Source organism: Eptatretus burgeri, chromosome 1, assembly GCF_056783735.1.
Source record: "Eptatretus burgeri isolate ZD-2024b chromosome 1, Ebu_testis_v1, whole genome shotgun sequence".
Lineage (NCBI taxonomy): Eukaryota > Metazoa > Chordata > Myxini > Myxiniformes > Myxinidae > Eptatretus > Eptatretus burgeri.
In genome coordinates this window covers 150341149-150347320 of record NC_140961.1, presented here as the reverse complement: position 1 = coordinate 150347320, position 6172 = coordinate 150341149, and positions in this window count along the sequence as shown.

Genomic DNA, 6172 nt, shown 5'->3' with positions numbered 1-6172 from the left:
TGTCTGTCTGGCTGTGTCTGTCTTTCCAGAGCATAACTCCATGGACTGTGATCCAATCTTGATGAAACTTGGTTATCTGTTCGATATCAATGTCGAGTTGTGTTTTCCTGGATGAGGGCTTGCTACGCCCATTGTGGGCAGAGCCACGCCCAAAAAATTGCCATTTTTAGGGGGTAGTCGGATTAAAAATCTTTCTTCTCCTCGGGAATTGACTGAATGGAATGTGTTCTTCGTTATTTGAATAGCAAAATGAATTATCTAAAACTTGTTGTTGTCCGATTTTTCATTTTCGTCTCAAGGTCAAGGTCACAAGGTCAAAAACTTAGAAAATTGCGAAATTTGCCATAAAAATCATCCGACCACCCAACCTTTGAGAGCTAGGATTACAATATTTTTTATGCATAATATTGAGGTCATTCCCCACCTTAAGTCTCGAAACTATTTTGCTCTATCTCGAACACCTTGCTTGTGATGCCCCTTTCAAGTTTGTTTTTACGCTGATTTCATCAAAGTATGGGTAATCTGAGGAGTGTGAAATTCCATTTAGCCTATATGACATTACATTGTTCCTGGAATGTTCAAGAGGAAGTTTTGCACCAAAGGTCATAATCCTTGACCTTTGATCTTTAAAGGCCACAAAGGTCAAATTTTCAAAGTTGTGGGAATCGAACTGGGTTTTCAACCTTCTTCGACGAACTAACTCCAAAAGGCTATAGCCCATATCCAGTTTCCTTATTTTAATGTCCGCAACATTGTTTTGTGACCTTTAAAGGTTATGCAAAGGTCAAATTTTGAAAGTTGTTGAACGAAACCGAGTTTTCGACATTTTGCAACTAATAACCTGTCACCTCTACCACATCATGTGAATCATTTTTATAAGTTGGTCAAAAATTATCACATTGTCTCATCCTTGACTTCTGAAACAATCTACATCGTCAAATACCGCTCGTGAACCATAGTTGTCTTCAGACTTGTTTATTTTTCATTTTCCTCACTTATCGTCAAATAATTGATCAACATACCTATGAATCGCCCGATACGTTGCAGTGCTTAGAAACGCTGGGAGATGCAAGCATTTGTGGCCTTATTTAATTTCTGCACAGTCCCTAGCCTCTAAAACTTCTTAAGCACAACATAATTTCAAAATTTAAACTTCTTCATTGACTTCAGCAGTATTTCCGACTGCTAAAAAAGTATTCAATTTTCCTATTTGGACATCGCTTGGGCATCTACAGGAGAACCATCTTGGTCATGAAACCTAGCATGGTGTTTATATGAATGATCGGCAATTGGTAATCGCTTGCTAAGTCAGACATTTATTTTCAAACATTATGTTGGAGTGTTTCAGCCACTTGGTGAGTGCTTTACAATATTCACACTGTCACTGAATATATCAATCAACTTGAACAATGTTCAGGGCCCATTCGCCATTCAATTGGTCCTACTTATTCATGCGGTGCATTGGGAGGTGGCTGGCTAACTGAAAATGTGTAATTTTATTTTCCATCACGTTTCCCCTTTTTGTACGATCTTCTTTCATTACATGACCCCTCACTTTGGCATAGATAAATACATGTAAGAAAATTCGTTTCATTTTTAAAAGTTTCTTCAACCGTTTCCTTGGAGTGCTTGCTTGACCTAAGCTACTTGGTGAGCAATCTTCATGCCTTCATTCCTCTCTCTCTCTCTCTCTCTCTCTCTCTCTCTCTCTCTCTCTCTCTCTCTCTCTCTCTCTCTCTCTCTCTCTCTCTCTCTCTCTCTCTCTCTCTCTCTCTCTCTCTCTCTCTCTCTCTCTCTCTCTCATATATATATATATATGTCTTTTAAGATCTTTGGGGTATTTTGGGACTTTTCGATCTTCTTGGATATTTGGGGTTTTCAGAGTCTTTTGGGTCTTCAAGGTATTTTTGGATCTTTGAGGTCTTTATGACATTTTGGGTATTCGGAGAATTTTAGATCTTCAGGTTCGTTTGGGACTTTTGGCTCTTTGGGGTCTTTTGGTATATTTGCGGTCTTCGGTGACTTTTGTCTTCACTGTCTTTTGGGGTCTTTGTTGTCTTTTGGGTCTTCAAGGTGTTTTGGGTTTTTAGGGTCTTTGGGGAATTCTTGGTCCTTGCGGTCATTTATCTTATCTGGGTGTTTTGGATCCTCAAGTAGTTCGGGGTCTTTTTGGGTCTTCGGAAATCAACATTCAAACAGAATTATTATGCATATCATCGTCATGGCTTCCCTGACTGACTCACGGCTTCACTGCCTCACCGACTCACCGAACTTTTTGAATACATATATGCGAGTACGTGCCCGTACGTGCGTGGCTGTACGTGGGAAAAAAATTCAAACCACGAGCCAGAAACAACCACACAGTCCGTTCCTATGCTTTCACGTGCGCGTACGTGCATGGCCGTACGTGCGTGCCCGTATGTGCATAGCCGTATGTGCGTGGCCGTACATGCAAACCAAAAGAAATAAAAATAATAAACTTTCAAACAACTACACAGGCCGTTCCTTCGCTCTCATAAACGATGACTGGATTGGGGCATGTGTTTATCGATAAATGCGCATAAGAAATTGAGAAATTATAAGAATACAGTAAGAAACTAGAGGGGGAACACTCGGGAGAGTGCAAAACCTCCGCCGCCAACACTGCTGGGTCAGTCAAGTGAACCTTATATCTTATTCATTAAATATGATGTCAACAGTGCTGACAGAGTTACAGTTCTTTTCTCCAACATCTTTTTTTTTGGGGGGGGGGGTTGGAAATCACTTAAAACATAGAGAAATGCAAAAAAAAGAAATTGAAATTTTGATGAAAAAAAAGTTTAAAAATTTTTTTTTTCTCTAACATTTTTTTTTTGGGGGGGGGGGAGTTGGAAATCACTTAAAACATGTAGAAATGCAAAAAAAACAGCTTTTTTTTCTCAAACCATGTTTTTTGTGAGGGGGGGACCAAGTCCAAATTTTAATGGCATGATCCTTGGACCATACCTACCCCCCCCCACCAAGTTTCGTCGAAATCCGTCGAGGAGTTTTTTTCCGTAATACTGTTCACAAACAAACAAACAAACACACAAACAAACAAACAAACAAACAAATTGGAGGGGAAGCATTCGGGAGAGTGCAAAACGTCCGCAGCCAATACTGTTGGGTCACTCAAGTGAAACTTGTATCTTTGGGCCCTGCCACACCTTGACGTTTTAGGCAGCAATGCCAACGTATAAAAATGTATGTTAAACGCTGGCATACGCTGAAATTTTGATGTTTTTTTTTTTTAAGTTTTTGGCGTATTAATAACGTGTTGATCGTTTGCATAATATATGAGGAACGGGCACATAAAGTTTCGTTGTGTTATACATAACTTTTACCAACGAATGCTTACCTTGTGGTCGGCGTTCAAAACCTATGACAAACGAGAGTTTAACTTACCCTTTGCGTGCTCTACGTATCGCCGGCGAACTCGTGGCGGAGCCAGTTAAAGGCCCGGTCACACCTTGACGTTTTAGCCAGCGATGGCAACATATTAAAATGTATGTAAAACGCTGGCTGACGTTGAACTTTTGATGTTTTTTTTTTAAGATTCGGACGTATTCATAACGAGTTGGTCGTATGCATAACATATTAGTAATGGACACAGAACGTTTCGTTGTGTTATAGATAACTTATACCAACGAATGCTGAACCTGTTGTTGGCCTACACAACCTATGCCCAACGATAGTCTAACTTAGGCATAGCGCGTTGCACGCATCGTCGACGATGTCGTGACGTAGCCTATTAAAAGGCTGACGCACAACGATTCGAATCATAACTGCCGTAGAAATGGAAGTGACAACATCGCAGTCACACCTTGGCGATCTTGCCAGCGTATGCCGACCTAAGAAAAATGTGTCTAAAACGTTGGGGGCACGTCAAATACGGTATGAGTAAGTTTGGTATACGTGAGTAGAACGCTAAAGTACGCTATCATACGTCGTAGTAAGTAGAGTACGTCAAGAAATTTTAAACATGTTCAAAATTTTACGACGTACTCGGCGTATGACACACGTTCCGCATGCGATGGGGATAAGTTGTACGCACGATATGTGGACGCTTACACACGTCCACAAAGGCTACTTATAAGCTACTCATAAGTCGAAACACGTCGCGGTAATGTCTTTTTACGCGAAACTTATTTCTAACTTATGTTTGACGTGCTTTGAACCAATTCCTTACGTAGTCCCAACACACATCGACGTATGTAGACGTATTCCAATGACGTATTCCGGTCGACAAAAAAAAAAATGAATGTGTTTCTAGCTTACAACTGCCAAATAAAGACGTGTTCCCAGCGGTTTTGGGAATTGGTATATAAAAATGCTGCTCATAAAAGGGGAACCCAACAGTGTTTTCGAGTTCCTTTTTGAGTCAATGTCCATGTCAGCAGTAACAGTATCAGTATCAGTATCAGTATTAGTATTAGTATTAGTATAGTATTAGTATTAGTAGTAGTTTTTTCATGTTGGCAGTAGTAGGTGAGTGTGAGGGGGAGGGTGTGGGTTATGATGGATCCTCCTTGCGTCCGCGTGTCCACGGGTAGGTTCATAGATAGCCACTCAACGATTTAAATGGCTGCATCTCCACTATTGAAAGTAGACGCTTGCGCTCAAAAATTGGATTTTTTTTTACACTCAACGACTTTTAAACGGTACCACTCAGCCATTTTCGTTGTTTACAATGAACGATTTAAATTGCTGTCACTCGCCTTTGTTTTTTGACGCTGGCGCTTGGAAATTTTAATCGTTTCTATTGAACGTGCTAAATCACTCAAACCCCACTATTGAAAGTAGACGCTTGCGCTCAACAATTTGATTTTTTTTACACTCAACGACTTTTAAACGATACCACTCAACTATTTTCATTGTTTACAATGAACGATTTAAATTGCTGTCACTCGCCTTTGTTTTTTGACGCTGGGGTTTGGAAATTTGAAGCGTTTCTTCTGAACGTGTTAAAACGCTCAAACTCGACTATTTTAAATAGACGCTGCCGATGGACAATTGGAATCATAGCCAAGCTAGACATCGAAGTGTGAACATCCTCGTCATGCCCAAGAAAAGTTTGAAGAATGCTGCAAATAAGTGTCCTGGCCGTGGCCGTGGACGCTGACGCAAGGACGATCCATTATACCGACGTCTTTCAGCCTATGAGTAACTTAAAAGTAACGTCTGTCGACGTGTGGCAACGATCGCGTAACGTGCCAACAACACGTTAATCATAGGTTAGAAATAAGTTTCGGGTACGCTAAACATTACCTCGGCGTGTCTCAACTTAGGATTAACTTACAAGTAGCAAGTGTTGACGTCTGTCAACGATCGCAGACCGTGCATACAACTTGTGGCCAGCGTAGCGGAACGTGTGAGTCATACGCCGGTATACGTCGTGAAATTTCAAGCATGAAAAAATTTGAGGACAACCGAAAAGTACAACGTTTAAAGCCAACGTACAACGACGTATGGCAGTGTTTTTCAGCGTGCTCTCAATGTTATCAAAACTTACCCATAACGTATTCAACGTGTGCCAGCGTTTTAGAAAAAAAAATCAAAAATCGGCATACGTTGGCTAAAACGTCAAGGTGTGACCGGGCCTTTAGAACTTGCCGGACGCTGATTGAAATCAAAACTGCCTGAGAATTTGAAGTGTCAACATCGCAGTCACACCTTGACGAATTTGCCAGCATATGCCATTCTATGAAAAATGTGTTTGCAACGCTTGGCACACGTCAGATACACTACAGGGAAGTTGTGTATACGTTTAGAGTATGCTGGAAATCATTGAAGTACGCTGGCATTTTACCTAGTCCGTTTATTACGTCGTGAAATTTCAAGCATGCTGAAAATTTTAAGACGTACTCGACTTAAGCCTCACACGTTTCGCATGCATTGGCATCTGTTCCAAGCACGTTCCACGATCGTTTAAACACTGTGAACACACGATACTTGTAGGTTACTCATAAGTCGAAACATGTCAAGGTAATGTTCAACATACTTGAAACCAAATTTGTAATCGATGAGTAACGTGCTTTGAACAAATGAGTAGCGTCATCTTAGCCTATGTTTAACGTGCTTGGAAACTATGAGTAACGTGCATTGAAACTATGTATAACCTGCCTTGAACCAATAACTGGCGTGCTAAGAACGT